The sequence below is a fragment of the Miniopterus schreibersii genome, assembly GCF_964146895.1.
Source record: "Miniopterus schreibersii genome assembly, chromosome: 2".
Taxonomy (NCBI): domain Eukaryota; kingdom Metazoa; phylum Chordata; class Mammalia; order Chiroptera; family Miniopteridae; genus Miniopterus; species Miniopterus schreibersii.
In genome coordinates this window covers 67,136,875-67,164,460 of record NC_138102.1, presented here as the reverse complement: position 1 = coordinate 67,164,460, position 27,586 = coordinate 67,136,875, and positions in this window count along the sequence as shown.

The following is a 27,586-nucleotide window of genomic DNA, read 5'->3' as shown; positions in this document are numbered from 1 at the left end:
TGTTTTTTCTCTAGTTCTTAGAAATGTCACTTAACTTTTAGTGTTCAGTGGCACCCCTTCTCTGGAACTCACTGAGCCTGGCAGCCTTGGCAGGAATCCTTGACAGCTTGTCAGGCCCAAGGCAAATGCACGTAATCATTCCTCAAGCAATTAATAATTAATTATTACTCATTAATCTTAAATGAATGGTAACTGGGAATAATCCAGTCTTTAAAATAAAAGAAAAAACACAAAGACATTGTTATTTCAAAAAGAACTTTTTTAGTTCAAGATTTTTACAAGTCAAACTAATCCTGGGGCTAATTGTGAAAATCAGTGAGGTAAAGAAGCACACAGGCATGCTTGAAGCCAGCCACACACGGTCCCAGCACCTCTCAACTCTTCCTCTTCCTCCTGAGGTTTAAATCACAAGACAACCTATCCTCCTTGGTACAACACACACACACACACACACGCACGCACGCACGCACACGCACACATGACCACCACCACCACCACCACCACAGCAGTTTTATTTCCTAGAAAGGCAAGTTTTCTCTTAAGAGGCTGAAAGAAGTGGCTTTCTGGAACACTGACACCTGAATGCTATTATCTACCTATCCTGTCAGAGATGGTTTTTTGTTGTTATTGTTTTCTGAACAGTAGACAGAGTTTCTAGTAAAATGAAGAAGAAAAGTCTGATGAAATAATTTTAATAAATGTGAATCATTAGATGTTATTTGTATTCAGTTTTGTTCCTTAGGTATTCACAGTGTCACCAGTTGTAATGACAATGTGTTGAATACTTACTTGATAGGGAAAAGCAAAAACACTTTTTTTTTTTTTTTTTTTACATTTGTAGAAATGTTGAAAAGAAGGGGGGAGGGAGGTCCTTCAAAACTATTGAAACTAATCATAGTCCCCAGTGCTGGGGGAGATAATGCTTCTTCTGCTCATGTAGAAATCATTTCAGAATTCTAAATGCAGGAGGAAAATAAACCCTTTACAATCAGTTTCTGTATATAACAAAAGAGGCTTGCAAATATAAATATTCATCGTTACCCATATCTTCTCTATCATAATATATGTTATTTTGTAAGGCATGGTTCTCTCCAGTGATGTTGCACCGAATGAAAGGGTTAAATCTTGTAAGTTCCACTTTATCTTCCCCCTATTACCTACTTCTCCAATCTTAGCCCATTAGGTTTTGCATTGCAATGTTGATTCTTCCATTTTTGCCCAAATTCTGTTTTGTTAATTTCCATCTTCCAAAACCCACTCTTTTCAATTCTCTCTAAAATCTTATTATCTCTTTAAAATATGAGTTGAAATGATTTTTTTGTTTGTTTTGTTTTGTTTCTGCTCAGGGGAATTTAAACATGGAAATGCCTTTTTATGGCTTTAATATATAATAAAATAAATATAAAATATATTATTTTACCCTATATGACATATTACCTTTAACTTTTCCTCAAGAAGGTCATTTTATTTTAATGCATATGTGTGTGTTTTTCCTTTGGGAAACCCTGTGTGGTATAGAGGAAAATAATCGATTTAGAGGCCAGTGAGTTTGTTGCTGGTGGCTTTTCTATTGTGATCCCAGAACATACTTTCTATATTAGTGAATGAAAACCATGTAACTTAAACATCAAATCAATAGTGGGATGGCAATACTTCTTATTAAGCATGATTAATAAAACTGCAAATATATATTAAAACACTTTGAAGACTGAGAAGCACAACAGAAATTATCATTGTACCTTTATCACAGCCTTTATCACACATCATTTCCCAATACATTGTTCTCACACTCACCTTCTAAATTTCCATCAAGTTAGATAAATAAAATAAATAAAAAGTATCTCTAAAGTCCAAGCAAAAAAATCAAGGATCTAAACAAGGGAGACACTTGACTCACTTTAAAAAAGTGCCTATTTTTCTCAAAAACAGCAGAAGCATACAGACAACATTTCAAATACTGATTGTACTTTTTATTACTATTGAGCCTAAGTAAGTTTTTCAAATGTTTATTAACACTAAGTTTATTATTTGGTTAATTTGGTGTTTAATCAAATTAGATATGGCACATTCATACTATAGACTAGTATGTGGCCATTCTAATCTTATTCTAAGTTTATATATATATTGGTTAAGGAAAATACTAACAAATAATTTTGTGATTAAAAGTAGACTGAGAAACAATATTTTCAATATAAATATGTTGTAAATTTTATCTATATATTTATGCATTAAAAATTCACTCAGCATAGTAAGAATAAGTAATTTCATGTCTTAATTTTGCATCTGTACTTATATATTTTGCACAATGCATGGTTATTATAATCACAAATATTATTAATATTATTAAGTATCGATATTATTCTTATTTTTTATATCTTTATTGATTTCAGAGAGAGGAAAAGAGAGGGAGAAAGGGAGATAGAAACATCAATGATGAGAGAGTCATCGATTGAGCCCACAACCCAGGCATGTGCCCTGACTGGGAATTGAACCCCAATTGCCTGGATCCCAGGTCGACGCTCAACCACTGAGCCACGCCCAGCCGGGCAAGTATCAATATTATTAATATTTAAATTGGCATTAATATTTTAAATAGGCATACATATAAAAATGTACATGAAAGTATTTAGAGCAAACTATCAATAGAAATTACAAATTTATGTCTGATTTCATTTTTTATAAAGACAAATTTTTCAGTTTTAGCTCTGATATATAATATTTAATTTTTTTTAAAAATTAGTAAGATTTAAAATAGACTTTATTGGTTAATAAATGTAAATAACTAGGAGACTATGTAAATCTCTTGTTAAGAACTGAAAGCTTTGAAATGAGACTGAGAATTGAAATGCAGAGTTCTAATTCAGCATTTTTCAAACTTTTTCATCTCATGGCACACTAAATTACTAAGATTCTGCAACACAACAAAAATATATTTTTTGCCAATGTGACAAAAAATAGGTATACTTTTGATTCATTTACATGGGACAGCTATTGTGTTGGCTGTTATTTTATTATTTGGCAACCTAAGGGAAAAGAGGTCATTGCCCCTGATTAAATAGTTAGGTATTGCATATTTTAAAAATTCTTGCAGCACACTAGTTGAAAATCCCTATTCTAATCTATCTATATTTGCATATACAGTGTACATATAAAAATCAATGAAGTATGAAAATAGCAAGCAAGTCACTTGAGAACAATTAAAGAAATTTTGTAAATGAAGGCATTTAAGGAAACGGTTCTAATTTTATTGGAGGTTTATTTTTTTACATGTGCATTATTCTTAATTCTAAACATTGTTGATTGATTAAATTATCTTTACCCCCATTATATGTTCTTGCCTCCTTTGTCAAATATTAATTGATCATAGAGGCATGGGTTTATTTCTGGGCCCTCTGTTCAGTTCCATTGATCTCTGTGTCTGTTTTTATGCCAGGACCATGCTACTTTGATTACTATGGCCTTGTAGCATAGTTTGACATCAGTTAGTGTGATTCTTCCAACACAGTTCTTCTTTCTCAAGATTGCTGTGGCTATTAGTGGTCTTTTGTGGCTTCATATAATATTTGTTCTAGTTCTGTAAAATAATCCATTGGTACCTGGATAGAAATTTGTTGAATCTATAGATTGCTTTGGGTAGTATGGACATTTCAATGATGTTAATTCTTCCAACCCATGAACAGGGTTTATGCTCCCACTTATTTGTATCTTCTTCAATTTCTTTCATCAGTGTCATAATTTTCTGAGTACAGCTGCTTTACATCCTCAGTTAAATTTATTACTAGATATTTTTTATGTAATTGCAAATGGTATAGTTTCCCTTTCTGCTAGTTCATTATTGGATATTTATTTTGTACCCTGCTACTTGATTGGATTTGTTTGTCATTTCTAGTAGTTTTTTGATGGAATATTTAGGATTCTCAATATACAGTCTCATGTCATCTGCAAATAATGACAGTTTTATTTCCTCCTTTCCAATTTGGATGACTTTTATGTTTTCTTCTTGTCTGATGGAGGTGGCTAGGATTTCCAGTACTATGTTGAATAAGAGTGGTGAAAGTGGGCACCGTCTTGTTCCTGTTCTTAGGGGAAATGGTTTTAGTTTTTGCCCATTGACTATGATGTTGGCAGTGGGTTTGTCACATATAGTCTTTACTATGTTGAGTATGTTCCCTCTATTCCCATTTTGCTCACATTCTCAGACTCTATCACATGAATATAATGAAAATAGATTGCTTTGTGTGTTTTTTTTAATTGTCTCTGAGGTCATCATATTAAATCCTTATATAATCTTTGTGATCTAGGCAGGACAGGTGCGTTAGCTCACTTCTTTTGATGAGAAAATGTATAGGGATTATTTGGTTGAGGTATGAAAGCTTAACCCATATCATTCATAGTAAATTACAAATTATTACAAGTTTACATTATTATTCTTTAACATCCTGTAACTTGTGTATATTACTTGTGCCACTGTCCACAAAGATTTGCATTTTATTATTCACTTAATTAACATGAAAATTAAGCATGGAGATCACATTATAAAATAAATTAAATACTATTACAACATTAAACCTTAAATGAATACTGAAATTTAGAGGTTTGCTATTAATATTAGAAATAAAGCACACTAGTCACATTGTTAGATAAAGTATATACTAAAAGCACATTAAATCTCTTAATGCAAATTGGACTGGACTGAAATTGACATTGTAAATACTATAAACAAAATAATATTTTACTTTCTTATTCATGTGTTTCATTACACGTACTTGTAAATCATAATTACAAATCTACTTTTTTATGGAATTGACCCACTGAAAAAATTAATAATAATGGTATTCAGAGAATCAAAATCATTGCATCTTTGGAGATTAGAAAATAATAAAGTTGATTTCTTTCTCAGCTGACATATCACTTTTTAGAAAATGGTGAATATGTTTAAGAAAATTATATTATAAAATATTTCATAATATTATATCTTCTATTTACAACTTTGTTAAACAAAATGTTTTTTTTTATTTTATTAAAAAATAAAATCAAGATAGTAGAATGCTTTAAAACAATACTGTAAAATACATAAAGACAGAAAAATTAAAGAAATGTGATATATTACAAAATAATTTAATTCTTAAATGCACTGGGAAAATGTAAACATAATTTTACTGATTTTATTATATACATGTATTTTTCTTCAATTTATATGGGCAAAGCTGTTAAAATTATTTCTATGAAACATAATTCTGTTAAATTTTCATTTTTTCTTTTAATTTGATAATATTTTTTGTGTAAATTTATTAAAATGTGAGATAAACTATGTATTTCCATTTTCACTGGAAAACTTTTTTTAAAAAAATGAAAGGGAGGCCCTGTGCGGATTGGTACTGGGGACATGGGGAGAGCTCAGGGAGCCTAGCTGCCCCGCGTTTGTGCACCAGGCCTGCAGGATGCAAACCCACGCCAGGGGCAGGGCCGACTAGACCCCCGCAGCCCTGGCCGTGGGACCCTCCCCACCTCCCCTGCGTGCAGCCCTGCGCAAGGCGCCGGCCCAACCTCGCCTCCTATTATTCTTAGCAACGTAGGTGTGACGGTTCCCTGCCGAAGGTGCTGCACCTACAGAGGCGCACATCTGCTCAGGGCTTGACACTGGGTGGCGCCCGAAGGGGCTGCGCGCACAAGCACTTCTTACAGTCACTTCACTGAAGAAAGTTTCCCCGGGCCTGAACTCATGGTTTCGGATCACTCAAGCTGAACAAGACCAGCTGGCTCCTCATTCCCTGACACTTAGAATGAAGACAAACAGGGGCAGGGGAGGAAGCAGGCGTGTCTTCCCGGAGGTGGCTTCCATTCTTCTCCCCAGCCTCTCCTGCGGCTCGTGGGGGCGGGTGGGAAAGGCTCTGGGTCGGCGTCCTGCTGCGGGAGAGCTTCAAACTGCTGGGCTGGGTGGAGCAAAGATTAATAAATTGAAAGTGGCTGCTCTTGAATGAAAAAACTGCTTCATTTAAAAAAAATGTATACTTCCCCCATGTTTAGAAAGGTATTAAACAAAATTGATGGACACTTTAAAAATGAGTGAATCATACCTGGCCGGTGTGGCTGAGTTGCTTGGGCTTCGTCCTGCGCAAGGAAATGTTGGGGTTAGGCGCCTGGTCAGGCCGCACACTGGGGCTGCGGCTGGATGTGGGCAGGGGACCTGCAGGAGGCAGCTGACTGATGTCTGGATCTCAGCTCTCACATGATGTTTCTCTCTCCCTCTCCCTCTTCCTTCCTCATTCTCTCTAAAAAATCAATGAAAAATCTAAATAAAAATAAAATAAAATAAAACATAAAATAAAATAAAATAAAAAGTGAATCAATATGTCCTTCAAAGGGGAACATTGAATTGTTTAAAACATTTTTCCGTTGTGAATCATATCACTAAAATAATTGCAGTAATTTTACTTTACATTTTAACTTTTAATTTAGAAATAATTGTAGTCCCACAAGAACTTGCAAAAATAGTGAGAGAGGCCATATACCCTTCACATACATTCCACCAAAGCTAGCAACTTCCCTAATTAGAGTACAATACCAAAACCAGGACATTCATATTGATACAGTGCAATTAACTGGAGCATAGACATTTCTCAGATCTCACCAGTTTTTATACGCACTCACTCTGTTTGTGTGTTTGTCAGTATTTGTGTGCTGTGTAGGATCTATGAAACTAAAGTATGCAGGTGATTACATTTCATGGAACAATAGCTTAAGATAATAAAATAATCTAAGAATCATTATTGTAAACTACAATTTGAAATTCATTTTTTTTCATCTTTATTGTTGATAATATTACAGATGTCCCCCCTTTCAAACCTCAGAGAAATATTTTAATGAAGAATAATAATTATGTTAAAAATACTTTTTGTTTATTTGGTGTGATAAAGAAGTATTATTTATTGTTTGAATAATCTGCAAATAATTACCTTTAATAAGATTGCTACTCTATTATATCAAGAAGTAAAGCACTCACTGATCAGTGTGTCTAAGTGGTTAGAATGCACCCTGGTACCACAGGGTCATAGGTACCTCGGTTGCAAGTTCAATCCCAGGCCCCGGTTGGGGTGCGTGTGGGAGGCAACCAATTGGTGTGTCTCTCTCACATCGATGTTTCTCTCTCACTTTCTCTCTTTCTCTCTCTCCCTCCTTTCCACTCTCTCTAAAACTCAAAGGAAAAAATAACTTCCAGTGAGGATTAAAAAAAAAAAAAAAAAGTAAATAAAAATAAGTAAGGTGCTAATTTTTGTTGCCATAAACAGTATGGTTGATGATTAAAGTTGAAACAACCTATAAACAATATAAAAGAGAATTTTCTAACAAAAATATGTTTTTAAAATTCTGTATATTTTGTCACCCTTCCCCAAATCTGTTGGCCAGAAAGAGAATATCAAATTATAGATTTCATTTGGTAATATTTTGTTTGAGGGAAATCTATTAAGACTTGCTGTATAAATTTGGTAGTATAAAAATTTATGGATGCGAAAAATTTAAAGTAGGGTAGCTGAATGGAGAATGAGCATAAAGTACCAGAGATTTTAAATTATCCTAAAGTACCAGAAATTTTTAAACTTGAAACCTATATAATCTTATTAAACAATGTTACCCCAATAAATTTAAATAAATAAATAAATAAACAAACAAATAAATAAATATAAATAAATTACTAAACTAACCAAAGTTGTATCCTTTTGAATGAAATATTTGTACTTTTCTAACTATGATATTTGATTGTTTTGTTTTTAGAGCAAAAAACAGGAAGGTTAAATATCTTTGTGTTTGTATAATTTATTTATATACCCAATGCTATCTCTAGAGTCAATTCAATTTGAAAAACCAAGCAATAACTTTTTGGTATTTCTGTAAGTAAAAATGTATTTGATTTTCACCTTCAGGTTTATGTTGAGATCTTTCCAGTCTTAAATCTGCTATTTAAAGCAAATTCCTCTGAAAGCTTCTTAAAAGAATGCATTATTCCCTGACATCTTGAATCTTTATATGATTCAAGTTTCTTCATTAAAGTTTGTCTGCAGCTTTTATATTGTGGATAAATATAATATTATTGGCTTACATTTCTCTTCTTTAAATGTCTATAAAATGATTCTAATATCTCCTGGCATAAAATAATGTCAAAAATTATGAAAATGATTTGATTTTCTTATTGTTATATTTAACTTGATATGTTTGCCTGCAGGCCAAAGAAAAATAATTTTTTTTTGGTAAACAATAATTTTATCATCACATTTCTCATTGTTGGCCTTCTGTGTCACTTTTCTACAGTAAAGGGATACTTTTTCAATATGTAGTATTCAGTAAGCTTTTTGTTTGGTTTTTATTTTTAAATTTTATTTATTATTTATTTATTTATTTATTTTTATTTTAGAGAGAGGACTGGAAAGAGAGAGAAGAACATTGATACGAGAAACATTGGTTTGTTCTCTCCCACACGCAACCCAACCGGGGATCAAACCCACAACCTGGGTGTGTGCCCCGACAAAAGTTGAACCCACCATGATTTGGTGTACAGAATGATGCCCCAACCAACTGAGCCCCTAGGGCTTATTTATTTTTAAATTAAATTTATTGAAGTGATATTGGTTGATAAAATTATATAGGTTTCAAGTGTATAATTCTGATACAACATCTGTATCATTGTGCCTGCCACTCAAAGTCAAATCTTCAGTCGACATATATTTGACCCCCTTTACTCATTGCTACCCCCACCTTCCTCTGATAGCGTCATGCTGTTGTCTGTGTTTATGAGTTTTTGTTTAACTTTCTTATTTGTTCCCTTATTGCTCTCAGTTTTATATCCCACATGAGTGAAATCATATGTTTCTTAACTTTTTCTGTCTGACTTATTTCACTTAGTGTGATAGTCTCAAGATCCATCCATGTTGTCCCAAATGGCAGTATTTTGTCTTTTTTATGGCTGAGTAGTATTCCATTGTGTACATGTCCCACATCTTCTTTATTCAGTTCTTTATCAAAGAACACCTTAGTTGTCTACATGTCTTAGCCGCTGTGAATAATGCTGCAATGAACATAAGGGTGCATATATCTTTGCAAATAAATAGTTTCAAATTTTTATGTAGATACCCAGAAGAGGATTTGCTGGGTCATAGGGTAACTTGATTCTTAATTTTTTGAGGAACCTTTATACTGTTTTCCATAGTGGCTCTACCAGTTTATGTTCCCACAGCACTGAATCAGTGTTTCTTTTTCTCCACAACCACTCCAACACTTGATATTACTTGTCTTGTTGATAATAGCCTTTCTAGCAAGTGTCAGGTAGTATCTCATTGTAGTTTTGATTTGCGTTTCCCTAACAGCTAGTGTAGATGAGCATATTTTCATTTATCTGTTGGCCATTTGTATGTCTTCTTTGGAAAAGTGTTTAAGTCCTCTGCCCATTTTTTTATTGAATTGTTTTATTGGGTGTTTACTTGTATGAATTATTTAAATATTTTGGATATTAACCCCTTCTCAGAGGTATAATTTGCAAATACTTTCTCCCATTTTATTGGTTCCCTTTTTGTTTTGTTGATGGTTTCTTTGCCGTGCAAAAGCTTTTTAGTTTGATATAGTTTCAAAGTATTTTCTCTTTTTATATATTTTTTGCAATAGATAAGGATAGTTGGAGCAGCAATGAGAGAGGGTAGGGTAAATGAGGACCAGACTGTGGGGAAAATATGAGGATTGAAAGACATTTTATTGTATGTTTGTAAGATAATATAAAAGAGTTACCAGGAAAGGCAAAGTTGAAGACACAGGAGACAGACATAATAATTATCCATTTATAGATAAATTTGTAGAAAGGGTCAATTCTTGGAAATAGTTGAAACTTAGTGGCCAGGATATACTGTCTTCTAATGGAATGATAATGAAGAAGAATGGATGGATAACTTGAGAATGGTGAAGATTATGAATAACTAATTAATCAATTGAGAGAACAATCAGGTGAAGGCAATGTAGAATCATTTTCTGGCGGCAATAAGAACTCTGTTTTAGTTGAAGATACTTTGTCTTAGAAGTAGCCTGCATGATCAAAGATTAGCTAAAGTATCACTCAAAGGCTTAGGTGTAATATCAGAGAAAACATCACAGGTCTGATACATATATAGGATGAAATATATGGTCATAAGAGTCAGGAGTATAATAAGTAACTTCATTTAAAATTTATTTTAAGATACTTTTTTTTTCATAGGTGCCATTGCTCAAAATTTTTGAAAAAGTATACTCATTATCTATTTGACTTAGGTTTACTTTATCAGCAGATTTCTCTATTGGAAAATGACTTAAATAGACACATACATATTAATACTACATTTTATTTCCTGAAGAAGAAAGGAAATTGTCTAAGTCATTTTTCATATGCCTTTATATAGCCCTGTAGGCTAATTATCAAATGAATCTATCACAATGACTTCATCACATCTTTAATTTTGTATTATTTTATAGGTTAGACACAAATACAGATTATATTATATAGTTATAATTCCAGTATATTTATCTGTAGATATACTAATGTACTATTTTATGGAATTAGCACAATAAACCTCCCTTAATAAGTATAGAAATGCTTTAAGATAGTAATTTCTCATTTAATACATAATTAACCAATAAATATGACAGAAGAACATTTTATTTGAGTCCCAATAATTAGTGATTTTATATTTATATGACTTGATAAATGAGATAGATTCTTTTACTGCTGGTGATAATTTCATTCTACAGTTTGGGCAAGTTCAGAATTTTATAGCTCCTTCAGAGTCACTAAATCCTAGTTTATCACTTTAAACATTAATCTGGACACGAGGGTCGGATAATCTATTGGGGGAGGTGAGCTACTTTCAAGAGAAATGAATGATATTTGGTTAATAAATCTAGGAAAAAGATGAATTTACTAGGGTTTCCTTCACTCTATGTCTTCATTCCCCATTGGGAAAAGAAAATCTGTGCTCAACTGAAGATAGATGATTTTCTATATATCACAGCAGTATTTTTCATTTCAGCCCATTTTCTAAGCAGAGAGTCTGACATAGATAGGAATGGTCTTGACTTCTTATGTAAAAATGCCCTCTGAGTAGCACAGGTTACTTTCCACATTGAAAATTTTTGCAAATTTAAACATGTTATATTAAGCCAGGGTATAATACTGTTCAGTTGTTCAGCTAAAAATAGGGCAATGATTCATATGTATAGAATGTTATGTCTCTTCCTCTAGGTTACCTGTGTTTTTTCCTTGTGAAGTAGTTCACCATGTATGTCTATAATATAGTTTAGTGTTCAGAATAATTTTATTTGGGCTTATATTTTGCACCATCTCTTGGACTTTAACATCTTTAAGCCTCAATTTCTTCATTTATAATAAAGATATAATGACTATATCCACCATGTAGGCTCACAGTGAGTTTTAAATCTCATTCATAGTTACTACTCAGAAAACGTTAATAGTATTCTTAGAGATGCCAGTAAATAAATGACATTTTCTGTTTTAAAATTGTTTTCTTCTTCAATTCTATTCAATTTTGTTTCATTTTCATATACAGACTGAATCAAATGTGAACAGGTAACATCTTGAAGGGCAGTGATAAATGGCCATTTCTCTTTTTTATAAACTTGAATCAACACACATGTACTTTTTGCATACACTTCTATAGTTTACATAGTGCAGACTGTGAAATGGTTAAAAAGACTTCTTTCACAGCAGCTGTTTCCATCAGAAGGGGTCTATAATCAGATGGATCAGTCAATAGAAGTATTGTGAGAATGAGGGATTTAATGTGGAAATATGAACTTAAAGAAATGCAGGACAAAAATGGGAGACTTCTGTAATACTGTCAACAATAAAAAAAAGGGTGGGGGAAATAAAATGTAACTACAAAAAAAAAAAGTCATGGACATAGTCATAGCAACCATCAGGTGAATCTGGAGACTCAGAAAGACACTGCACACAGACCATCACGTTCTCTGTGCTGTTCCCTTTGAAACTCCGCCAGTCGGTCTGGTTAGAGCTGTAAGCCACATGGAACTCAGTGTAATAGGACTTCAGGTAGTGTTTGGCCCCTGTGAACAAGACATCCCTTTGCATGTCCACCTGCAATATATCAAAGCCATTGGACAGAACTGTCCTTGTCAACAAGTCACATACTACCTTAATTCATTGAGCAACCAGTTTTCATCAGAACTAAAGAGCCCCACACCTGAGGTCTTTGCAAACTAGTACAATGCAATCCATATTTGAGTACAAAGGACTCGAACTTGAGTCCCAGCATAGCCACTAACTGTGTGTGATGTTGCGAAGTTAGTTAACCCCTCTGTGTCTTAGTTTTAGTTTTTTCAACTGTCAAATGGGATATTACTAGAAACAACCTCACAGGGTTTATTTTAAGTATGGTATGTACTTAGAATAATGCCTAGCACCTAGTAATTGTTATTTCCCCTAACACCATTGCAAGAATAAGAACAATAAGAATAAATGATTAAATCAGTGTCACTTATTATTTTTAAAAATGTAGGAGGGGCTGAGAAGTGAAACCCTGGAAAGGAGAAGTCAGAGGTTCAGAGTAACAGTCACTATATCTGCCTGGAATATCACTAGTGGTGGATAAGCTGGAAATTTTAGGAAAAAAACAGAAAAAACCTGCATATATAGAAGCTGAATGGGAATCATGAAAAGGGAACTGGTGAATATCTGGAGCCTTTTAAAAAGCTTTAAGAACATAGCTTCCTCTGTGAAAACCATGGCCTCTAGGGGAACTGTCACTTTTATAACTCTAGGAAGCAGGAAAAATTATGTTATAGTTGTCCCTATTTATCATCACAACTATGTACCACAGCGTACCAAAAATAATGATTTCTGCTTCCGTTCTGCCTTACAAATATTGCTGGGCTCATTTCTTGGCCAAGTCTAAAAATCTGAAACAAATGGGGAGGGTATTAAGTAAAAGGATTTACCAGCCTCTGATAGAGATGGTAGTGCCAAGTTGGCAACTTGCTATCCATCACTTTTGTATAAGAGGAGGAATTATCTTTCTGACCATGTCAATCTGAAAAATTATTTAAAAAAAGGAAGATAATCTTTCCTAAAAACATGGTAAGTAAACATCTTTTCTTAAAAGTATAAAAACTAAAATACTCAAAAAGAGTGTTTTTTTCTAAAGCAATAGGTACCTATTAAAAAGAAAGAAATAAGCCTGGCCAGGTGTGGCTCAGCGGTTGAGCATTGACCTAGGATCCAGGCGCTCGGGGTTCGATTCCTGGTCAGGGCACATGCCCGGGTTGCAGGCTGCAGCTGATCAATGACTCTCTCATCATTGACGTTTCTATCTCTCTCTCCCCCTCTCCTTTCCTCTCTCTGAAATCAATAAAGACATATTAAAAATAAATGAAAGAAGAAGAAAGAAAGGAAGGAAGGAAGGAAGGAAGGAAGGAAGGAAGGAAGGAAGGAAGGAAGGAAGGAAGGAAGGAAGGAAGGAAGAAAGGAAGAAAGGAAGAAAGGAAGAAAGAAAGAAAGAAAGGAAGAAAGAAAGAAAGAAGAAAGAAAGAAAAGTAATTTGGTATACTGAGGATATTGATACAGGCAAACCTAATGTATGAGTAAAATGGCTGAAAAAAATATTTATTTTCTAATAATTACATAAGCAGAAACCGAATTATATGGATCATGGGTAAAACTACACAAACACATTTTCCTTCATCTTAAAATTTTAATTAAAAATAAGAATTTATTTAATAATTACTGCCCACTAGTATGAGATAATAAAGGCCTAGAAGCAGAACAAAACTAGCAGTAATTTGAAAGATATAACCATGCCATGAGTGCTGTGACTTGGTTGGTTGGAGTGTCTTCCCATATACACAAAGGTCATGGGTTCCATTCCCAGTCAAGGCACATACTCAGGTTGTGGGTTTGATCCCCTGTGGGAGTGAGTTTAGGAGACAAATGATCAATACTTCTCTCTCATATCGATGTTTTTCTCTATCTCTCTTTCTCTTTCCCTTCCTCTTTCTCAAAAGTCAATAAAGTTAAAAAAAAAAAAAAATATAACCATGACCAGATAAAGAGACACTATTCTTATGTCAAAAGATTTATTCATTCAAAAACTAAAAATTGCAAGTAATAGGTCCATGTGTTATTTTAGTTTTTAACATATGTGCATATATTAGTATAAAATATATTATGTATATAGATTTCCTTCTATGATATTACTTAACACATTCTCATATATATATATGAGATGTATATATATGTATGTATATATATATTTATCCACTGATCATACTCATACTATGCTAGGCTGAGCCCCCATCATCTATTTCCAGGATTATTGAAATATCCTCCTAACCTTTTTTTTTTTTTTTTTTTTTTTTACTTTTACCCTTGCCTTCCCACTACACCCTTAATTTCAGCCCATCAAGCAATCTGAATTACTTAGATCATGTTTTTACTCTACTCAAAATCCTGCCATGGGCCTGTCCCACCTCACTCACAGTAAAATAAACTATTTACAATGACCCTCTTTATCTTCTTCCACCCAACCAGTTGTCTCCCAGATGTAGCTTCTTAATAATCTCTCTCTCTCTCTCTCTCTCTCTCTCTCTCACACACACACACAAAACACCTTTTTAATTTTTTCTCCAACACTGCAGGCATGCTCATGCTTCAGGGCTTCTCACACGGAACCTTGTTTCTTCTCACAAGAAACTTATCCCTGATATTCACAGCCTGTTCACCCTTCTGTTCAGATCCTTGCTCATATGATCTAATCTGGGCCCCTAACAAAAATGACCAACAATCACCAAACACCTAAATTACACATAACTACCTGTTACTTCCCTGAATAATCTATGTCCTTCACACATTTCATCACCTAACATGCTGTTTCTTTGTGCTAATTTCATAGACCTCACTCTAGAAGAAACTCTTTGAATTCCTTAGCTTGCCTTCTTTTCTTTCTTTCCCTTTCTTTCTTTCTTTCTTTCTTTCTTTCTTTCTTTCTTTCTTTCTTTCTTTCTTTCTTTCTTTCTTCTTCTTTCTTCTTTCCTCCCTTCCTCCCTTCCTCCCTCCCTCCCTCCCTCCCTCCCTTCCTTCCTTCCTTCCTTCCTTCCTTCCTTCCTTCCTTCCTTCCTTCCTTCCTTCCTTCTTTCCTTCTTTCTTTCTTTCTCTTTCTTTCTTTCTTTCTTTCTTTCTTTCTTTCTTTCTTTCTTTCTTTCTTTCTTTCTTTCTTTCTTTCTTTCTTTCTTTCTTTCTTCTTTCTCCTTCCTTCCTTCCTTCCTTCCTTCCTTCCTTCCTTCCTTCCTTCCTTCCTTCCTTCCTTCCTTCCTTCCTTCCTTCCTTCCTTTTGTCATTGCTATATCCCCAATAGTTAGAAAAGTACTGGGAAAATAGGAGGCACTTAATGAGTATTTATTAAATAGACTAATGAATATCAACAAAAATATATAGTATTTGGAAATCTTGGTAAAATTTAGTATTATCATAACAAACTTTTAAATACTTCCACAATAAAACCTTTAAGTATGATTTTGATAACAGAATTGTCATCAAATTATGGACAGGATAAAATTTATAATGATGACTTCTACACCATCATATTAGTATTGAAACTCAGTGATTTCTAAAAAAAAATAACTGCCCAAACGAGCCATCTCAACACAAATCTGAAGTCAATCAGGTTGTGATAGTCACATATTACTACTGAATACTGACAGAGATAGACATTTCTTCCATATGAACATTTACCTAAAAATATTGTGTTTGTTTTAATAAAATGTTCAAATATATTTCTGTTAACATTATCCCAAGGTAAATGTGAATAAGCTTTTGAGTCAAAGTAAAATGAAAGAATTGAGCAGGAATGACTTTCTGACAGAAACAAGTGTTAAGTGTTAAAAGCAATGGAACTTTCTATCTGAAACACTTAGGTTTTATGTGAAAATTATAATAACCCTGTCTGCTAAATTAAAGAATAGAGAGTAGATAAAAGCCTTTAGATTACCTTAATATTAAACTATGAAATTGCTGCAGTATATGGTAGTGTTATGCTTTTTTAAGAGAGAGAGGAAGGGAAAGGGAGAAAGAGGTGGAAACATCAATGACAGGGAAACAACAATAGGCTGCTTTCTGCACACCCTTACTGGGGACTGACCCAAGCATGTGCCCTGACAGGGAATCAAACCGGTGACCTCTTGGTTCATGGATTGATGTTCAACCACTGAGCCACACCACTCAGGCTGGTAGTGTGTGTTTTTTTTAAGTTTTTGAGAAACATTTATACTGTCTTCCATAGGAGCTGTACCAATTTACATTCCCACCAACAGTGACAAGTGTTCCCATTTTTCCACTCCTCAACACTTGTTATTTCTTGTCTTTTATAATAGCCATTCTATCAGGTATGAGGTGATATCTCATTGTGATTTTGATTTGCATTTCCCTCAAGAATAGTGACATTGAGTATCTTTTCATGTATGTGTTGACCATCTATACATATTCTTTGGGGAAAAAAAACCACAAATGTCTATTCAGATTCTTTACCCACTCTTTAAAAATTTATATTGTTTGTGTTTTTTATTTGTTTCTTTGTTTTTTACTTTTGAGTTGTATGAGTTATCTATTTTTTATATTCACCCCTTATTAGATATATGATTTGCAAATATCTTCTCCCATTCGATATGTTGCCTTTTCATTTTGTTGAGGTTTCTTTATATAGATGCTTTAATTTGACATGGTTCCACTTGTTTACTTTTACTTTTGTTCACTTTGATTCTGGTGTCTATATATATACATATATACATATATATCACTAAGACCAATGTCAAGATGCTTGCTGCCTGTTTGTTTTAGGAAATTTATGGTTTCAGGTTTTATAATCAAGTATTTAATCCTTTTTGAGTTTACTTTTTTTTTTTGTAGAATAACATAGTGGTCTAGTTTCATTTTTTTGCATGTGGCTCTCCAGTTTTTCCAATACCATATATTCAAGAGATTATTGTTTCCTTGTTTTATATTCTTGGGTTTTTTGTGTAATAGATTAATTGACCATATACATGTGCATTTATTTCAGAGCTCTCTATTTTGTTCCATTGAATCAGGTAGAGCTGCTATGTCTCCTGGAATTGGTAGAGTGGCTTTGTGTAGTAGGTGTACTGTAGGGTCCAGTGGCTCAGGCTCCCCAGTCACCTGAGCTGGGCCTTCTAAGTGCTCTCCTGTGTGTGCTGTGTGTGCACTGTCCTGTTGTAGTTGAGTCTTGGTTGCTGTTGGCATCCCCGGGAGGAACTGGCCCCCAGGCCAATCAGCTGTGAGGACCAGCTGCAACTACAGCCAGAGGGCTGCTATGCTGGAGACATCCCTATGGAGCAGGATTTACTTCAGTGGGTCTTTGGTGTTCACTGAGTGAGTGTCACTCGTGGATGTGGTAGGGTTGTAATCCAGCATGGTAGAGTCTGACCACCAGGTGCACTGTCTCTGGGGCCTCCCGGGAGGTGCAAAGTCAGCCTGTGCCAGTGCCTTGCCCAGGGCCACCCAGCATGAGCTACACAGCAAACCGTAGTTGGCTGCTACTTGTGCTGGGCTTAGAGGTGTCCAGGGGAGGCCAAGCTATGAGCCAGTGCAGCTGCCACTAGTGCCAGGCCTGGGGCCGCTTATCAAGCTGTATGGGTTCCGCTGCTGCTTGTTTGAGAGATTTTAGGAAAGTCCTAAGCATGAGGCTGGAGAGGCCACTTGCACAGAAAAGCCCCTGGAAATGGCCTGGATGAGCTGCAGGTGGGGAGGGCGGGGCCTCCGGGAATCACGGGGCGGGGCCAAAGGTGTGAGTCAGGTGCTGGCGATTCGAATATGGCGCCTGCCTGCCGGCTGTGTGCGGGGAGAACTCGCCAAAGGAGCAATGGCCTCCGCCAGCCCTTCTGCCTGGGAGGAAGCCGCCTCTCCATCTCTCGCCCGGATCTCAGGCAGGTTAGTTCCTCCCCAAATGTCCCAGGTCCTTTCAGGCTGCTGCCCGGCGCTGGGCTCAGAGGGAGCGTCCGAGTGAGTCCGTGCCGGGCCCTTTGAGAGGAGCTGCTGGGGCTCCCGCAGCCTCCGCGACCCTCAGGGACAGTCCCCGCTGGTTTCACAGCCCAGAGTTGTGGGGACGTCTCTTCCCCGCCCTGGAGCCCTGGGCTGGGGGCCTGCTGTGGTGCTGGGACCCCTCACTCCTCCGGGAAACCTCTGCCACTGAGATTCCCTCCTGGGTTTCAAGCGCGGCATCGGGTGTGGGCCCGAGAAACGTCTCCAATTCAGCCCCGATCTGCCCGCGTCTCCGCCCCTCCTCCCGGTCTCGATGCTCCTTCAGCTCCCTGGCTGTGGGGCTTCTGTTAAGTTGGATTTCAGGAGGCTCTGAGTGACGGTTGTTCTGTATTTTAGTTGTAATGTTGATGTGGTTGCTGGAGGCGGCGGGTGCAGCTCTTACGTAGGACACCATCTTGTTTCTCCTAATCCATTTTGAATTTACTTTTGCGTATGGTGTAAGTTGGTGGTCTAGTTTCATTTTTTTGCATGTATCTGTCCAATTTTTCCAACACCATTTATTGAAAAAACTATCTTTACTCCATTGTATGTTCTTGCCTCCTTTGCCAAATATTAACTGACCATAATGAAGGGGGTCAATTCCTGGGTTCTCTGTTCTGTTGCACTGATCTATATGCCTGTTCTTCTGCCAGTACTAGGCTGTTTTGATTGCAGTGGCTTTGTGGTATTGTGATCCCTCCAACTTTGTTCTTTCTCAAGATTGCCGTGGCTATTCAGGGTGTTTTTTGGTTCCATGTAAATTTTTGAAGTGTTTTTTCTAGATCTGTGAAATAGGTTGTTGGTACTTTAATAGGGATTGCATTGAATTTATAGATTTCTTTGGGTAATATGAACATTTTAATGATGTTAATTCTTCCAATCCATGAATATGGTATATTTTTCCATTCGTTTATATCTTCCTCTATTTCTTTTTTCAGTGTCCTGTAGTTTTCTGAGTAAAGGTCTTTTACACCTTTGGTAAAGTTTATTCCTAGGTATCTTATTTTTTTAGTTGCAATGGTAAATGAGATTATTTTTTTAGTTTCTGTTTCTGACAGTTCATTATTGGTGTATATAAACACCATCGATTTCTGGGTGTTAATTTTGTATCCTGCTACCTTGCTGAATTCAGTTATTAAATCTAGTAGTTTTCTGGTGGAGTCTTTAGGATTCTCTATGTACAATATCATGTCATCTGCAAATAATGACAGTTTTGTTTCCTCCTTTCTAATTTGGATGGCTTTTATGTTTTCTTCTTGTCTGATTATTATGGTTAGGACTTCCAGTATTATGTTGAATAAGAGTGGTAAAAGTGGACATCCCTGTTTTGTTCCTGTTCTTAGGGGAAACTTCTAAGTGTTTTAGTTTTTTCCCATTGAGTATGATGTTGGCTGTAGGTTTGTCATATATGGCCTTTATTATGTTGAGGTATGATCCTTCTAGTCCCACTTTGTTGAGAGTTTTTATCCAAAATGGGTGTTGGATTTTATCGAATGCTTTTTCTGCATCTACTGATATGATCTTGTGATTTTTGTCTTTCAATTTGTTTATGTGATGTATCACCAGAAGGTTAGCAGGTGCTAAGGAGGAGGTAGTTATGTGTAGTATTTACTTCAAGGCTGTGAGGTTTTTTTTCAAGTGACAAAAGCGTTTTTGAAGTTGATATGGGTAATAGTTGTAAAACATTGTGAATGCCACTGAATTTTAAATATTTTAAATGGCTAATTTAATGTTCTGAAAATTTTATCTCAAAATTTAAAATGAATTTGTTGTATTTATATTGTAAAGTAATATTTAATTGGGGTTGGAAATTTAAAAAATATTGTAGATTTTATTTCTGGCTCTCCCACTCACAGATCTTATGACCTAGTAATGACCAAAGATTTTCAACATTTTATCAATTAAAACAGTTGTTATTTTATTTGGCAAACCATTTACTTTTGAAGGTCTGAATGTATAAAGAACTGGCACTATTCCATACCAGTCACACTATCATTATGGTCCTCTCAGGATCCCTGGTGCTCAGTTGCCATCACAAAGCCACAGACCACTGCAATGGGACAAGAGTTGGTACATCTTAGTTCTTTGGGACTTAGTTAATTGGTCTTTCTTTAGATAGCCTCTCTGAGGTTTATTGCATTAAAAGTTCATCCTATACCATATTACTTTACTTACTTGTAGAATCAAAAATAATAATAATAATAATAATAAATAAAATAAAGAAACAAATAATACAAAACAAAAACAGATTCATAGAAATAGAGATCAAACTGATGTTATTCCAGAGGAGAGGGTGTAGGGGGATGGTTGAAATGGGTGAAGGGGACTATAGTTAATAATATAGTTAATAATAATTTCACATAGTGATAGTTAATTTCTAGACTTAGTGTAACAATTACATTGTAAGATATAGACATGTTGAATCACTATATTGTACAACTGAAACTAATATAATATTGTATACCAACCTTACTTAAATAAAATAAAAGTTTAAAAAAGTTTACCCTGCCATACATCCCTACTACACACAGCGACTAATCCCATTACTCATTTTAATTAGCAGCTCTCTATGGGTTCAAGATACCCAGTGATTACTTCAAAGCTAATCTACATCAATAATTTATTAACAGACATAATTTAAGATGACATCTGGTGAACGGGGTTCTATTTGTGAAATTTGTCATCCACTAATTTCTCACTAAATTTAGATACTGATTATTTAAATATGACAAAGATGCTAAAATAGTAAATAGTATTGAGCATAACATTTTAAAGCATAAAAAGCATCTCAGTTTTTTGAAATTTAGAGCCAAAACTAACAATTAAAAAAAGTATAGTTTATATAATCTGTTTTATTTTGTATTTTGAGTAGGACTATAAAAACTAACTTGGTAGGATCTCAAGTGTTAAACAAACAAAAACTAGAAATTTAAATTTACCAAAGTATATTTGGAATATTGACAATAATAATGATATCAGGAAGAGTAGGTAAGGTTTCTGATTGATTTTTAACTGCATAAAGTAATTTCTCTGTTCAAATTAAGGGAAGCAACTATTCTAATATAGACTGATAATCTGTTGGACATTGGCTATATTACCTGTGTTAGGTGAACAGAGAAAAACAAAGTAATATGGCTAAAAAAGAAATTAAATATAATATAATTTAATTTGGGGAAATGTTGCTATCATCATTATAGTCAGAGGATTTTCATGAGTGGTGAGATTTGCTCTAGGCTGCTATCTAAAATTGATGTATCCAAATCCATAGTTGATCTTTTTAATTGGGACAGAGGTGGGAATGCAAACATAGGAACATTGGCTTTGGGTGGATATAATGTATTCCTAGGATCAAATGATCTGGGTGATCAAATTATCTAAATATTTGTTGTTTCAAAGATTTTAACTTAATACAACATTATGAGAGTTTTAAATCAGAGTGAATTAATAATTATGAAAAGATATATGTAACAGAGTATATAACTTTTATTACCTTTCAAAACAGTTTTCACAACCTGATATTACCTTATATATTTGTTTACCTGTTTATTGCCTGTCTCATATTCATGAAAGCAGAGAATTTGCATGTCTTATTCATTCCTTATTCATTCATAGTGCAGAAAGGTATTCATTAAATATTAGTAAAATAAATGAATATAAGAGTATATGAGGTTAGATGGTAAAGCATTTAGAGAAGGTAGTTATAAAAAGAAGTCCATTTTTCTTTGCTTCTTCCTTATAAAACAAATAAAGCATGCCCAGAAACCTCACCTTGTTTTTGCCCCAATCATTAACTCAAGGGCTGAGACTGTAGCTCATGATGGCCTAATTCTCTACTATTAGATACTGGCCAACTTCCAGCAAAAGGTGAAAAATCAGAGTTACCTCTGGTGGTGGTAATGAAGTCAAAATCAGAAAAAGTAGTTTGGATCTATGTTTTTAATCAAAAGGGTTAGCTTGAAATTCAAAATGAAAGAGGAGGATTGTGAGAGTTTGGAATGTTACCCAAATCAGTGAAGACTAAGATTTTTGGCTAGGACTACTTTTGCCCCTATATGGTAGACAGGATGCTAGGATATAGAGACTGATTAATGGATATTTCTCCTGACATTTTATTCTCTGCTCAGAACAATATTAAGTATTAATAAAATATTAACGATAATATTTAAACTGGTGAGATTAATTTTTACTTTTAAATATTCACAATTCTTCCTCTAACCTATTCTGGAAGATATTAGCATATTTTAGATTCACTAAGGGCAACTATGTTTAATAGAACAAATGTTAGAAGTAACTTTATTACATTCTTTTGGGAGACAGGTAATAAACCTTGATCACAGCCAGTCATAATACTTTTATTCTACTTGAAGCAGGTTCAAAGGACAGGCTTCTCCCTGCTCTCTAACAACATTTTGAAAGTAAGCAAGCAAGGAAGCAATGCATATTCTATTGGCTACAGTATCTGTAAGTTATGTTCTTGAGAAATGCACATATACCTGCTATTACTAATTGGCCGCAGTTCAGTATTTCAATTTTATCTTTTTTTAAATAAAAACATTTTTAGTAGGAGGTTCATATTGACAAATTTTAACACAGAATACCCAAGAAGAGGTGGGAAGGAACTAGAATAGGCAATAGAAAGAGAAAACACAGAGGGATGTAAAAAGGCTGAAAGTAAAGAAAATGGAATAACAATGTACTTTATGTGTCCAGAGAATACGCCAGAAAAAAAGAAAAGTAAAAGTGGAATGTCAGATCCATAATTGACTCATTGCTGCTTGCTATTCACTTTTCTATTTCTCCTTATTAATTATGATAGATCTCCATCTATTGTATTAAACACTCTATCAAATTAACTTCTGCTTCTGTAGGTGCACTAGACTTTCATTAACAGAGTAGAAGCCATTAAGTGAGAATTTCTTGGTTTTTCTTTCTCTCTACACCCTTATTTACAAACAAAATAACATACAGATGTCCTCTACTTCCAGTCATAAGAATGGTAAGCCTACTTTATTCAAAACACCACACTACTAAATAAATAAGCTCAGACTATAAACACATTAAAAAACCTCCCAATATCTTAAAATATATTTGTGATAGCTTTATTGGGTTTTATTTCTCTCATTCTTTTTCTCTACTTTCTTATTATGTGTTTATCTTTGATTTTACCCTAATTTTTAAAATCTCCTATATTTTTATTAATTCAAAGATAGAAAATCCAAAATGTACAGAAATATGTTATTTAAAAGTAAGAATTTATTAAAATTATATTAATAGTTATTATAATAAACCATTTGATATGTATTTCCTCTTTATGTGCATATGCAAACAAGAAATACATAATTGTTGCAATGTATTTTTGTACTTAATATATACTGGGCATTTTTTTTATATCAGTGAAAGTAGATGTAATTCATTTTTTTCTGTTATTACTCTTTTGAATATGTACAATTTTTAAAAATAATTAAAAAAACACCACATTACTAAATAAATAAGCTCTTACTTATCAAAAGCCCATAATTCTCTTTTGCAATCATATTTATCTAGCAGATATAGCCATTGTCATAAATGTATGCCATTAATATAAGACTTTTGCAGTAGAAATACATTTTTCCTTGATTGAAAACAATTATAAATAATAAAACAAGTGGGAAACAGGAAAGTAAGTAAATGACATTTTGTGATTTTTCACGCTATGTGAAATAAAATAATGTTAATTATTCTCAAGTTAGATTGAGATATGTTAAGGATACACATTGTGCTCTTGAGAGAAACCACTATTATATACAAATAGATATAATTATAAAGCTAATAGAAGAGATATAATGGATTCCTGAAAAAGTAGATCATCTCAATAGAAGTCAGGGGACAAGTGAAAAACAAATAACAAAATGAAAGCCTTAAAACCAACTTCAACAATAATCACATTACATGTAACTAGACTAAACACTACTTACGAAGAAGAGGTTGTCAGCCTGGAATTTTTTTAAAGACCCAATGGTATCCTGCTAATAATAAATGTGCTATTAATATAAAAGAGAGGCTGGTTGAAAGTAAGAAATTGGCCCAACACATACCATGGCTGAATTATGCACAAAAAGTCAGATGTCGCCCTGGCCAGCTTGGTTCAGTGGTTAGAGCACCAGCCTGTGGACTGAAGGGTCTGGGGTTCAATTCTGGTCAAGAGCACGTACCTTGGTTGCAAGCTCGATCCTTGCAGTCGGGGTGCATGTGGGAGGCAACCAATCCATGTGTCTCTCCCACATCAATGTTTCTCTCTCTGTCTCTCCTCCTTCCATTCTCTCTAAAAAATCAGTGGAACAAATATCCTTGTATGAGGAATAACAACCAAAACAAAACAAAAACAAACAAATAAAAAGGTCAGGTGTGGTTTTGTTAATGTTCCACCAAGTAGACATCAAGGCAAAGAGTATTACCAGTGATATAAAATGTGAATTAAAATTGGTAAAATTACTGATTCTTCAAAAACACACTGCAATCATAAATATGTATGTACCTAACAAAAGGGGTAGGCAAATTCAAAAATATGTAAAAGTTTATCACCCCTTTCTCAGAAAAATGTGAAACAATTTTAAAAAATAACAGGAGAGAAACAGCAAATCTAAACAACCTCATCTGAATTTACCTAATACTAATTATAGACTAAAACCTTCAATAAATGAAATGCATGCATTCTTTTCAAGTGTACTTGGACATTTTCTAAGGTAAGTCTTGACCAGAACAAACTTTCAATAATTTATCTCACAAGATCAAAATCCTTCAAATTTATTTATTTTAGCCATAATATAATTAAATTATAAATCAAGACATCTAGAAAGAAACAATCCTGAAAGAAAACCAGTGTCAAATAACTAATCACAAGAGAAAACAGAAAGAAAGCATTTTGAACTGAATGGTAATGAAACACAACATTTCAAAATGTGTGGTTGCTGCTAACGTAGTCTGCAGTGTGAAATTTATAGTCTCAGATTTCTAGCCTGAGTCATGAAGAATGGTTTGGTCTCCATGGTTTAACCAGATACAGTTGAAGAGAAGGTTGCTTCAGGCAGAAATGATGTCTGGGTACAGAGGTGTAATAGTAAGTATGAGAAGTTTAAACTGGTAATATTAGCCAGGTGGCAATACGAATGATTCTAGATTGTAATTTTTAAAAAAACAAAAAACTGTCTCTCAAGATCATTAGTAAGCCACCAAGTTCCCTTACATAAAGCTTTAGATGGTAAGAGATGCTGGTTAGAAAACCACTCAGGCTGCAATACAGAGAAGACTAGAACTGGAAAAATCTTAATGGTGGCTTTTATAACACTTGTGAAGAGAGGGAAACATTATAATATGGTAAAGAATTAGAATGTGATGGACATAAGCATTAGTTATTCCAACATGCACTTACAGAGGACATAAAATGAATAGACGTTATGCTTAGTGCCCAGAAGAAATGTAATGAGAAAGGTATGGTCTTTTGTCTTACAAAACCCCTAATCCAGTCAGAAGCACAGATAAACACACAATATTAAGAGAAACACTATAAGAGCAGTTTTACATTGCACATCAGACAAAAACTAATATGAGTTCATTTGTGGTTTCTGTAGTATATGTTGGGAAGGATAATTCAAGTGTACTGATCAAGTTACTGATTGAGTCTTAAAAATGATGGTGTCCTATTAACAGAGACAGGAATCTGCAAGAGTAAGAGTTGGCAGTAACTTTCTCTTGAAAAATCAGAGAGTAATTTCAGAAAGGTTAAAACAGAAATAAAGTGTCCCTATTATTTGCCATAAATTTCTATAAATGTGCTATGACTTTAGGATGAACTGATAATATGATCTATCCATATTAAAAATAGTTATAAGTACATGATATATTTTTTTTCATCACAAATTGTCTTTCTGGACTACCTTCAGTCTTCTTTAACATAATCTACTAGGGTGTCTATGCTATTCTAAAATCATTGTCATAAATTTTTGGCAAGTGTCCATCAACACATAACAAGGTTATGGTTAAGAACACTGTATAGAAAACTAACTTATTATTTGCTTACATCGATGAATATTTTTCAAATACTCTTTTATTTTAAAAATACAATGAAGTTTAGCATTGATCACAGGCTCACTTTTTATGGACACTTGAGTGAGAATTATTAATGTCTGAGTTTGTTGTTTTCATATACATGTTTTATTATACTTCCAGAATAAATTCATTCCCCCATGCTTTATGACAAAGAAATCAACGATGTTAGCATTCAATGTGTCTTAACTTCAAAGCAAACTCACAATGCATTTTTAGTACCTGATTATTCTATGAAATAAAAATGTCAACTAGGTATATTCTCAGTACTTGTCAGGTATATAGTCTCTTAATTATGACCTCCCAATGCTTTTCAAAAGCAATTCTGAGAGAAATAGTATTTACAAAAGATTACCTGAAACATTAAATCTAACCATTTTTTTTTTCTGATGCTCTAAAACCTATTGCTAGATTCATCTAAGTGATGTGAAACAAATAGTCTGATTTTTATTGACTGCTGGTTTAATCACTGTGGCTGAACTGTACTTTGAGGCAATGTCATACATATACATATACAGGATGTCCCCAAAAATGTATACACATGCTTGAATAATTATAAAGGAGATATTTATTAAAATACACTTCACCTTCAAAGTTGAGCTATTAGCTGTTAAAATATGTATACATTTTTGGGGACACCACACACACACACATATTCTTTTTTTTAATTGAATTTTCTTTTTCTTTTTTTTAGTGTTGACACTATTACAGATGTCCTCCACTTACCCACCTTTTGCCCACCTCCACCTAGCCCACGCTCCCCTCCCTCTGACCTTCAACACACTGTTGTCTGTGTCCATGGGCTATGCATATATGCTCTTTGGCGAATCTCTTCACCTTCTTTCATCCAGTCTCCCCCACCTCCCTCCCTTCTGACAGTTGTCAGTCTGTTCCATGTAGTCATGATTCTGCTTCTATTTTATCAGTTTATATTCATTAGATTCCACTTATGAGATCATGTGGTACTTGTCTTTCTCGGATTGGCTTATTTCACTTAGCATAATAATCTCCAGGTCCATCCATGCTGTCCCAAAGTGTAATATTCTCTTCTTTTTATGGCTGTATAGTATTCCATTGTGTACCACAGGTATGTTTTTATGCACTCATCTGCTGTTTTGGGACAAAATGTTCTGTAAATATCAACTAAATCCACTTGATCCAGTGTATCATTTAAGGTTGCTGTTGCCTTGTTGATTTTTTTGTCTGGAAGATCTATCCAGTGATGACAGTGGGGTGTTAAAGTGTTGTATTGCTTTGACTGTATTGCTGTCAATCTCTCCCTTAAAGTCTATCAAATATTTTTTTACATATTTTGGTGCTCCTATATTGGGTGCATATTTGTTTATAAGGGTTCTATCTTCTTGTTGCAGTGATCCCTTTAGTATTATGTAGTGACCCTCTTTGTCTTTTGTTATGGCCTTTGCTGTGAAT